The sequence below is a fragment of the Calypte anna genome, chromosome 2, assembly GCF_003957555.1.
Source record: "Calypte anna isolate BGI_N300 chromosome 2, bCalAnn1_v1.p, whole genome shotgun sequence".
In the NCBI taxonomy this organism is placed as follows: domain Eukaryota; kingdom Metazoa; phylum Chordata; class Aves; order Apodiformes; family Trochilidae; genus Calypte; species Calypte anna.
In genome coordinates, this window is record NC_044245.1 from 86,371,631 (window position 1) to 86,383,788 (window position 12,158).

Sequence of the window (12,158 nt, forward strand, 5' to 3'; positions counted from 1 at the left end):
GTGGAGGAAGAAGAGAGGTTTGTGTAGGTGTTTAACAGCATAATGGCATGTTTGCTAATAAGGTTCTTGCTAATTTTAGACCCATGACAGTAAATACTGCAATATCCATATAGGAGTAAAGAACTTGCTAAGCTTAGCTGCTTTGCACTCCTTCTCGTGAGAATTTTGTATAGACAATATATTCAGAAGCATTTCCCAACAGGAAACACCCTGAGAAACAGAATTCACAAACACCATGTATGAGTTTGTACTGGTTCTAGAAAATAGAACCTCCCTCTTTTCCTTGTAGAGACATTACCTTTCTTTTTTTCTTTATTACCCTTTCATCTTTGCAAGCTGACCACTTCCATTACTTTCTTTATTCTGCTGAGGCTGGTAAGCTGGTTTGATGCATTCAGCAATCAAAAGTGCAGTTCTGTGTGCGTTGTGTTGGCTGAATAAGCAAAATGTAAGAGACTGACTGTAACAGTGAAAAGGTGATTTACGCGGGTGTTATAGTGCTGTGCAGTAATAAAACACAGGGGTTGTTGGACACACATTATATCATACAATTATGTAATTTTAAACAATATAATTGGAGGCAGTTGAGCTTGAATGCAGCAGGCTGTTATTTAGCAATCATCTCTTTCAAGGCTCATTAAATGCAGATTTATACACAAAATAAAAGCTTTGCTCTATAAAGGCTAAATATGTAGTGGCATTTATCCCCCAAAACGTAATACATAGATCTAAAGCTGTCAACATCTATAATGGATTTAGTCCAGGGTTGTAAATGAAGCTGTTCAGTGAGTATGACAATACTGAGCCTTTTGCATTTATTTAAAGAATTATTTCTGTGACTTCCTTTGTATGTTCGTTTTGGAAGGGTAAAGAGCCTGCATAAAGGCTATGATCTTGGATTTTGAAATACAGCAAGCAGGGACATCACAGATGGCAATATTTTTTGAAGGATAATGAAGATACCTTATAAAACAAATCTATATTTTAGGCTTATGTTAACTCCTTGAAGTTTTAAAATTCTGAATTTAAGAAGCAGAAATCTTTTGTTGCTGCTACTCTAAGTTAAGTTTTCCATGTGTGTTGGGTTTTTGTTTGGTTTTCTTCATATTTAAATTTATTACATTAAGTAAAATAAACTTCTGTTTAAAAAGTGAAGGGAGAATAATCTCATGATCTAAGAGGTAAAAAGCCACAGAAGTAAAGATCGCCTAAAGTATGGATCTACAATACACACAGTGCTACAGTTTGACTCAAACTTTTGATAGTTAACAGAAGTTTGGAATGTAAAGAACTATTTAAATATATATATGTAGTTGCTTAAATATTTTTATTCAGCTTTCTTGAGTACCTAGAACTCCCACTGACTTGTAGAGTTGCGAAACATAAATAACACAGAGGCATAAATAACGAAGAGGCATTTTTGAAGGAGAGCCTGCAGACCTCATGCTTGAGGATGGCTCTGTAAAACTAGAGCTCAGCTTTACAAAGTTTCTGACCCATATCTGCTAGATACACATTTGTGCTTGTTTCTAATCCCCATGTGAATTTTGAAATGCTCTATTTTAATGCCCATCCTGCCATGTCATTACCTCTATGATCATTTTGTAGCTCTGTGCAGCATGTTTAATTTTCATTCCTTCTTTCAGTGATTTCCTGGAGCCTAGGGCCAAGCCTGAGACTAAGTTTGGATACAGCCACACCTGGGCTCCTCTTAGAAAGAGTTTAAAAACCAAGTGGGTCCATCCAATCTGAATTTCCCTGGGTTGCCCAATCTAGGTCATGCCAACAACTGGTCTGGCTTAATACAGCTTCTGCATCACTGCTTGCACCATACTGTACCTAACCTTAGTTCGTGGTTCTCAGTCATTGATGCATTTTTACACCACTGTGTTTCACTTGGCTACATCAGAAATTAGCCTGAACAATAATTGCAGTTTACTTGAGATCTGGATACTGAAAAATTTTAATTAGGATTGTATGTGTTGGTGTTGATGCCTCTAGCACCTTTATCTGAGTTTTAGCCTTTGGTAACTGTCATGCGAAGCTGTATTTCAGAGCTATTTTCCTTCCCCCACTTCTTTTTTCTTTGCTGATTTATCCAAATGTGTTAACTCTCAGTTTTTCTCAATAATGTTAGTGAATTAACAAGGTCTAGCTTCTTGTAACACCATTCTAAAACATTGCAGTCTTTTCTAAGTTTAGAGATAAAGCACTCCCAAATCGAAACCATGAAATTCAAATGTCGCTTGGTGAGTCTGCTTTTGCTTGCTGTTAAAAAAAAAAAAAAAAAAAAAAAAAAAAAGAGAAAAAAAAATGGATCAGTGAACTATTGTTATCTGATAAGTTGAAGAATGACTCAAGAAATTAGGCTTTTTATTTTTTGGTGTTACTTCATTTCTTTGGAGACTTCAAATTATAATCGTATATCCACAATGTATTTGTGTGTTTTGCAGAATGAATGGAAACTTGCAAACTGCTTAAGCAGCCTAACTAGTTAATTTCTTGAATTTTTTTCATTTTCAGAAGGCATAGATAATCAATTTTAGCTGGAAACAGCCTTAGAAAAGCTGACATTGCTTGTGTTCATTCTGCATCTTCTGACTGCACAAGAAATGCATAACTCAGATACCCAACCTTTCGAATTTTCTGTTATATTAAACTCCATTTATTAGAAAATACTGAGTTATGCTAATCAATATTGCCTTTTTTGTTTCAGTCTAAAGCTCTCTACCTTCAAATTAGTTGCATGAAACATCCTGGTGTGCTGGGTAAAAGAAATAATCCTTATCCAGTGCTTCACGACATTTCATGATTAGGAAACTGTAAAGTGAAAATTCATCTTGGTTGATCAGGACAGTAGAATGTACTGGCTTGTATGACATGCAAAAAATTAGTTGCATCCCAAGTCAAGAACTTATGTTTCCATATGCGGCTTGTTTGTTTTGTAGGGATGTTTTTGTTTGTTTTTTGTTTGGCTTTGAGTTACTGTCTCCTGATACACCACTGCTACAACACAGGGATTGCTTAATCACAGGGATTTATCACCCTATGGCGTAAAAGAGAAGCAGCACTATGGTATTCCTCTTAAAATTCATGTTAGCAACATTTCCCAAAGAAACCCAGTCTCTTAGAAGCCACAGAGAGGGGATTTTCCACCATAGGGATCCCACAGGGTCTTTGGCTTGCATGATTTTTGGGGTCTGCCTGTCCTTCCCATGAGGGGGAGCAGTTTATCCTCCAGGATATCTAATTTTGCTTTGCTTAGTCCATCGTGACTGTCATATTGTGAAGCTCTGCACAGGGGCAGAGACATGGCTGAACAAGGCAGTGTCTTTAGGGGCAGTGCCATGTCTGAATTGCCACTCCCATACTTAGAATCATAGAATCATAGAACTGGCTGGGTTGGAAGGGACCTCAGAGATCATCGAGTCCAACCCTTTTACCACCGTTGAGGTTGCTAGACCATGGCACTGAGTGCCACACCCAGTCTCTTTTTAAATATCTCCAGGGACGGAGAATCCACTACTTCCCTGGGCAGCCCATTCCAATGTTTGATCACTCTCTCTGTAAAGAAATTATTTCTAATATCTAACCTAAATTTCCCCTGGCACAACTTAAGACCATGCCCTCTTGTCTTGTTGAAAGTTGTCTGGCAAAAGAGTCCAACGTCCACCCGGTTACAACCTCCTTTCAGGTAGATGTAGACAGCGATGAGGTCTCCCCTAAAGCATGAAATTAATGTCTTGTCTCAGACATCATGGAGAAAGAACTTGAAGTCCAGATTCTTTAAACTGTTACTTTAGGGAGGGTAAAGCAACACATACTGTGAATAGAAAACAACCTTAAGCGGAAAATGGAGTAACAATGCATGATGGATAGTTCTTAATACTCTGAGGAAATTATTCTTTTTGGAAGACATAACTCTTTTAATAAGAGTTGAGTGTGGTTTGTGTGACTTGATCATTTTCAAAGTTTATTCACATCAGCTTTCATAGAGTATATTTCTTAATTTAATGTCTAGTCCAAGGATAAAATGTTGCCTGTTGTAAACAGCTGTTGTGCAGGTAAACACCACTGAGCAAGGACCTTTTCCCTCATTAGTACTGCATAACTGTGTGCTGTGCACTGGTGGTCTTTTGAAAGAAAAAAGCAAAACGAAGATTGAGTTATGAACACCATTTTGATATAAAGAGGAAATGCTATTTCAGTTCTGCATATGAGGAAACACATGACTTAAAATTAAAAGATAAAAAAAGTGTATTAAACTTACTGTGTGAATTTTCACGATAACTTTTTATCTAGATGAATGTATGTATTAATGATTGGATAGGCTGCTAATATCTGCTATGCAGATATTGATTCCTAACCTTTCTCTGATCAAAAATGCAAATAAAGAGAATTCATGATAGATTAAAAATGGACTGAGTAATATTCCTATAGACATTATTGATTTTAAGGGAGAACAAAAATATTTTTTTCCTTCAGTCTCCAGCAAATAGATTATATAGATGTAGTAAATGTGCTAATGTTTATCTTGTAACTGCCCTTTTAAAAAAATCTGTGAACCTCATGGGAGGAGGTTGTGAAAGCCCTTCTCAATAATGACTGTTACTAGAGCTGTAATCTTCAGAGAAAAGCAGAAAACCTCTGAGCACAGCAGAGAACAAAAGGGGCTTTGGTTTTATTTGGTACTTCTGATATTTAGAAAGGAAAAGGTTTGATTGCTTCCAAGGACCTAATGCAAATCTTACTTCAAGGGTATTTAAGACACAAAACTAAGGAGTAGCAAAAAAAAGTGAGGTAAAATTAACAGGGAGTTGGAGGTAAAGCAGCTTTGTATTTCTTGTCTGAGATCAGTGGATGTGTTTAAGCTGAGTTGCACAGCCAGTTGTCCAGCTGGCTTCAAGTTAATCTGTTTTAATGAGTGTTTCCTAGGTAAACTGTTGTAATAACAAGTGATGCAAAACAGCTGAAAGGGCTATGAACTCTCTTCTCATATCATGGTGTAAGTGTGTGATAAGGCATTCTGTTTGTAGACAATACCAAAAACTTGATGATTTCTAATGGACAAGTTAAAAACCTTATTCCCTAATCCTTTATTCAGTTTGGTATCTCTTTCTTCTCTATACCATGTAAGCATACTGTGATAAAGTTATTCCTGAGGAAAGTTCCTGATGCATTATAAAACCAGATTGTTGCTTTTTCCCTTGTGGCATGTCACGCAGTATTAGTTTTTACTTTCTTGTTTGCACTTGGTTATGTGCCACAAAACAAAACACAAGGAAATAATCCACTCTCCCAAGTAATTGTCTGGGTTTTTTTCCTCCTTTGTATCCTAAAATGTCTATAACCTAAAATATAATTGCTGTCAAAGGCAAGAAAAGAGGGTCTGCAGGATGTCTTTTGCCATTTAGGAAGTGCTCTGGCTCCCTTTCAAGTTAATAGAAGTTTTGCCATGCAATTGACTGGAAATGTAATTGAGCCTTTGCTTACTGACCTCACTCTGGTGCAGTGGAGCTCCCTGCACCCAAAACAACCAAGGGAAACATAGGAAGGCCAACGTTAATATAGATTGCATTAAAAAAATCAGTGTCAGATGTCATAGGTTAAATGTTCCTGAGTTGTCTCCTTTCCTAGCCTACCTTAGGACCATATCTTTTGTGCTGCTTAAGTGGAGTTGGTGAAACAATTTAAGTCAGTAAAGGTAAATTCAAGGTATGTGCTTCAGGGCCAAGTAATAAGATCATTACAATTCTGTACACCAAAAGATATAGACTATGTATTGTATAATCTCAAACTCACAGTCAGATAACAAATATTCATGTTATTGCCTTCATGCTAGTAGAGTGTTGAAAATTAACCTCTTTTTTCAAGAACAGTATTAGCATCAGCAGTATGCTTTACATCCACTTAAGCTGAGTGGACACCTCCAACTTCTTCTTAGTTTCTATTGAATTCAGGCTGTCAGTGAGTCTTTTATGGCTTGTTTTATAGCTCAAGAGATTTCAGTAAAACTATTCTAAATCTCAGGTAGTGCAAATATAAGAGCTAAATATTTGACAATTATGATTTTCAAAGAATTTCATAAAAATGAAATGAATATAATTGTACTGTTGGCAGAAAACTGCCTCCTCATATCCCTGACAACTATTATTTCTGTCCATTTGTCTTTTCCATTCCCTTCATTTGACTTTACACTGAGAGAAAATATATGTATAAAGAAGCAAAGATAAAAGTCAAAGAAAGGAAGAAGGAAGCATTTTCCTTTCTGGTCTTCACAGATTTGTTCGAAGGGCACTATAAAAATTCCTGTGTACAATTTTTTTGCAATAGATAAGCTTCAGGGTTGTGTGTTGTTTTTTTGTTTTTTTTTTTAAACCTTACTGAGACACTTCTTAGAATCAAATGCTAAATCTCAGTGAACGCTCTGTACAAAGATTAAAACAATATAGGCTACTGATTAGGAGATCCAAGTTGTCTGTATGTATTCGAATTGTAATGGAAAACAAAAATAAAGCTGTGGGATGCTAAGTTCTCTGTGGTAAAAAAGTATTTTTGGTTCTTCCCTACGAAAATCTGTGGTTTATTAGCCTGCCTTAAAGAAGGCAAGATTTCATCATGGGTGAAAATGTATTTCTTCATATTCAACAGGTCAAGTTTTCTTCAGACTACAGTGGGATTGTAGTTCACGGACATCTGATGTGATAGGTAAGTTGATTTTGACACATCTTATTACATTACTGCAACATGACAAATGTTGATTCTACCTCAACGTGAGGGAAAACATTTTTACTATAAGGCTGGTGGAGCACTGGAACAAGCTGCCCAGAGTTTTTGGAGTTTCCTTCTCTAGAGACTTTCAAGACCTATTTGGACACATTTCTGTGTGATGTTCCCTCCGTGATCCTGCTTTGGCAGGTGGATTGAATTCAATGATCTCCGGAGGTCCCTTCTAGCCCCTACTATTCTGTGATCCTGATTACTATCACTGCAAACTACAAACATGTTATTTTGCATTTACACTGGTGGAAATGAAATGAAAATTTACCTCCTTTCCATCTGTCCTGAATGATGCTTCAAAACCAAGGTTTAGATTATTATAACGCATTTAATTCTGAAATGATATGCAGCAGGAGATGAGTGAACAACAAAAAAAAGTAATTTTAATATACCTTATTTCTTGAAACAAAGGGTAAAATATTTTAGTATGAAAAGAATATTTATGCTTAAGGGGAGATAGCTCAGAAAACAATTGATTCATAGTCTACTGTAATAAATAACGAGGCACAGTAGTCAGTGGTGCTAAATTACTTATGACACTATTTTCAGCAATGTAATCAGCTGGGGACTTTTGTAGAGATATTCAAGCATGTTGCTAGTACATAAGTACATAGTACAGGCTAAAGTAAGGGTGGAGATTTATATTGTGTTGTTCACTGAATTTTATTATTCATGCAGTTGTTTAATATTTAGGGCATAGATCTAGAGACCTGCTTGGACTTACAATTGTGAAACAGTGATGTGATCAAGCACGAGTTTTGCTTACCCTGGAGTTTTATGAAGCTGCTCCAGTGCCAGAGGATGTTGGAGATAAATGTAAAAGGCTTTCATCTGAGCTTGTGTGAGGCTCTAGAAACCCTTTGTTGCAGGGATGCCACCTATGGAAATGATTACTTGAAGGGATATGGCAGTCAGAAGCAGTTATGCAATTGTAGGTGTCCTGTACTCGTGTCTCAAGCAGATGCTTTGAGGAGAGATGTATTTAATTGGATAGAGTTGATCTGACAAACAATGTTAAACTGAAACTTCCAATAGGAAGTTCTAAGTATGAAAGAAAAAAAAAAATAAAATGGAAACGACTATTAATTTGTCATCTCTGAAATCCACTTTAGGATGCTGTTTAATAATGCCATTTTTCAAGCTGCAGGGTAACTTTTTCTGAAGTAATCTAGACAAGATATATACTCCTGGAAAGATTCTGACTCTTATTTACAGTACATGTTGTTGTCTACATTCCATTTTTTACAGTTAGGATTTAAAAATGAAGGTGGGAAAAAGTGTCAGTGCTTTTTGTACTAGTCTGAACATGATAAATTTCTTGAACTTTGTGGAAACTTCAGAGCTTTCTTTTTATGAAGTTGTGTAGGAAAGTTTAAGTCCACCCAGCCAATTTTATATTTATCTCTTCTTTGAAATGTATCGAGTATGTTTGGATTATTTTAACTTGAATTTTTCATTCATTTTGGTACAGACCATCAAATACAAGCTGGTAGCCTCAGTTCAGTATTGGGATGGTGAAACTACAGTAAACTTAGGAATAGTGAATGTAAAACATAAGATTATATTTTTAGCACCAGAACAGTTCACCATCCAAGCCTGTTCATTACACATGGATTGAGTAGCTTCTAAAATATCAGAAAGTTCTGATGTGTAGTTCAGAAACTCATCCTTTCCTTGACAAAAGGAGCCTTGGCTTAACTTTGTATTTGTATAGTACTTTGCAATAATTTTTACAGGTAGTTATTTTTTGTGGTCTGAGCCTGAATTCCTCAAGTGAGATGTATGCTCATACTGCTGGAGTGCATGAGAGAAATTTGTATTGCTTGTGTATATTGTGTAAGTGGGACTGGTGACACTGGATCAAATCAATATCATTTTCCATTTCTACATTGCCTTTTGTTATGGATTGAATAAATCAATTCTTCCTTGTTGAAAGCAGAAAAAAGAAAAATTGTGCCGCAGAAATACGTGAATATGTGAGTTTACCTTTGCAGAAGAGGTTTTTGTGTGAGTTTGTATATAAGTGTGTGTATCTCCTCCCTGTTATGAAAGATCTAGGCATTTTACAGATAGATCTTTACTTAAAAGAGACTAGATTTGCAGGGTCGATTTTTCTCTTTCTGTGGCAGGAGCAAGTGTACAGTGTTTTGGAAGATCTGATACTGAGGAACTGAAATATTTACCATGCCACAGACTGAAACTGGAAATGAGAGGGTGACAGAATAACAGTCTGTGACACACACACGTATCAGCAAGCCATGGAACATACTTAAAATTTTTCTAAAGTACCATTTTGGTTGTCCTAAAAAACCTCAGGAAAATAGATGCCAGCCAGTGTATTTGATGTGATGTTGCTCATTATGTGGGAAGAGGGATGCAGAGTCTTATTCTCGCAAGAGGAATAATGCATTGCTGAAAAGTGAAGGCAGGAACATGCAGCTGGTTCAGGCAAGGAAATTACAGCAAGCTGGAAATACTGAGCTCAGAAGGAGATAAAAACTCTAATAATGAGACCTCAGTGGCAGAAGTTGTAGTGGAGGGAGCTACAATGAGTAGCTGGAGGGAGTGGGAAGGTGAAGAAATACATTTAAAAATATCCTTCATTGTCTCTGGATTAGTAGATTGTGTTTCTCTTACTCCTAGTGCTGCTTTACTTGTGATGGTAGCTCCTGCTCTTGATTCATTCTGCTTTTAATTACTGGTTGCATGGCTTGAAGGGAGCAAAAGGATTGGGGTTGAAATCAGAGGCATATAGGCCAAGTTCAGGCAGGTCCTCTAAGTATAGCAAAAGAGAATCTAATCTGCTGAAGGTAGGCATGAAAACTTATCTGTTGGGAGTATTACTGGTAACTGGTGTGTTTAGAAAATGAAGGAGCAGCATCCTCTTGTACTCAGAAGTACAAGAGAAGTGCTCTATTAAGTAAATTGCACAGTGAACATTCACTATATGTGAATGAAGTCAGAACAAGCTCACCTTCAACAATTAGCCATCACAAGATGACATCGTCTTTACGCGTTTTCATTTAAATAAAAAAAAAGGTTGCCGTAAAGCATATCCTGATGAACCTTTATTTTTATTTATTTATTTATTTTAAAGAGAGTTTCTGTAATATTGTCAGCATGTGTTAACCAGAATAATTGAGCACATGAAGGAATTTAGACACATCCAGATTTTATTCTTAAAGGTGCTTTTTGTGTTTTTCTTTTTTTCCCTATATTTTTGTTCTTTTAAATGGATTAATAGAATTATTTGTTATAGTGATATCAGTATTTTATGGTCAAGCAGCCATAAGTTGAGTACTGTTCCTCACAGAAATGAAGCAGGAGTTCAAAAGAACTAAAACTTGAGTGGTGGTAGCAAATCTGAAAATGAGTTTATTTCTGTTCTGTCAGTGCTGTTTCCATTAGAGGTGCTCTGTAACAGGCAAAAGCTCTGAAAGATGTCAGTATAAATAACAACCTGACATTATATGTGCAGTAAATACTGAAGACTGGTGGCTGGGTTTTGGGTCTTTTTGTTTGGTTGGTTTTTTGTGTATGTTATTGTTGGTTTGATTTTTTAGTTAGTGATACTCTGCTTGATATCTCATTGGTTTTCTCCTTTGGTTTCATGGCAGTCTACCAGCTTATTTTAAAGGCTCTTATCCAATATCATAAGGTCATCATTTGATGATGGTAACTTAGTTCAGATAAATGTTTCCATAACTTCATATCTTTTAATTTAATTTGGGCACACTGAAAGATTAGAGGGCACTTCCATCAGATCCCACTGATAATCGTGCTGTCCTTTGAAGCCTCTGCACAAAATTTTCAGTCTCTTTGGTTGGGTATCTAATCAGAGTTCACTACAATAATATAAATATTCACGTTTTTAAAATCCACAAATACACCCCAGACAAAATGAAAAAAAGGGAAATCCTGGACAATGAGGACTTGGCCTGTTAAAGAGCAAAAGCTCTTCCCCTCCATGTCAAAACCTAAGTTACTCAGGTCACCCTAGAGTAATTTTGACAACTATATGAGAAAGTATTTGATTTATATAAAGAATGTCGACCAGCTCTTGGGTCTGACAGAGAAATCCTCTCCTCATGAATGAACCACACAGCTCTGGCTGGGCAACAATGGCAGATCACTGAAATGGCTGGAGAGGAAAAAGATGAATGATTCTTGTGTGATCAGGTTTGTGCATAAACCTTTTCCTTTGTGCTTTCTAAGCAGTACCTGGTCCTGTGAAACAGCTTATAGAGCTCGATGACCATCACCCAGGAGGGAGTCCTTGCTGTTCTTCCTATTTTAAGGCATCAAACATGCAAATGGAGTAAGGTCAGGGTTGGATTTTCACAAAGGAGTGTAGTCTGTATCTTCAGCAATGATGGCCTCTACTGCACTGTAGTCTCTCTTCCTCTTGGCTAGGAGGGCATATTTGGCTGAGCCTCTGCTCTGATGTGCTTTTATGCATGTCCCAACATTCACATCTACACCTGTGGCAATACTTTTGTATTGTGCTGAACTAGCAAGATATCCTCTATGTAACTTTGATCTCTGTTCTAGCAGTTCTCATGGAGTGGATGGACCTGAAGAAAGTGGTAAAGCTTGTTGTTATTTTAAAGAAAAGAAGTAATAGGAAATCCTGTAAATAACTGTATTTCCTAATAAATTCACCACAGTGTGAGAGAAATTCTTCTTGAATAATGCAGTTAACATACTTCACCTTTTCTCAGTCCCCAGCCTGTTGCCTTCCTACTTGTCATTATTTTGCAAATCCTTTGAGTGTGGCTGGTGAATTAATGCCATGGCTTGGCAAATCACTGGAATCGAGTTCTAGGGTCCTTAATGAGACTTAAGCTATGCTTTTTGATGAACAATCGCATAAATGTAAGCAAAAACTGTAATGTGGCCTTGACTGTTATAGTAAAATTTAATTTTGTGTTTGATAATCTGTGTCTGAAACTCAAATACATTTTAAAAGCTCTAGCTTTCACTTACCCACATATGTCACGACTATATATCATAGACTGGAAGTACTACTAATACCTCTGGGTAGGTGTCATTTAACAAGTTCCAGGTTGCTACAAACTCAAAGTCATTATCCTTTTTGTGTTCTTTCTTTAGTTTACTGTAGGAAAAAAATGCCATGCACTATGGTGTTTTGATATCACTTGAGAAATTAGCATATGCAAACAGACGTTTGTTGTTTGTAACTACATTAAATTTCCTTTTTGCAGCCAGGCAAGGAGAGGAGCAAGATGCTACAAGAAGCATCTGTGTTTGAAAATGTGTGCTCTCAGTGTGGAGGATTTGGCATGTAACAGGAGGGTCTTAGCAAGGGGTGGTGGTTCTTGTGGATAAGGCTTTCCTTGACCCACTGCTTTTCTTTG

At 36.7% G+C, this 12,158-nt stretch overlaps 1 protein-coding gene across 2 annotated transcripts in view; it reads left to right on the forward strand.

The window, feature by feature from the left end:
• LOC103526272 (poly(rC)-binding protein 3) overlaps positions 1-12,158 on the forward strand; it is a 402,909-nt gene that overhangs the window by 88,918 nt on the left and 301,833 nt on the right. For both annotated transcript variants that reach the window (XM_030445461.1, XM_030445463.1), the window contains exon 2: positions 6,652-6,708. The gene's annotated coding sequence lies outside the window, so the exon portion shown is untranslated. The remainder of the gene's footprint in view (positions 1-6,651; positions 6,709-12,158) is intronic.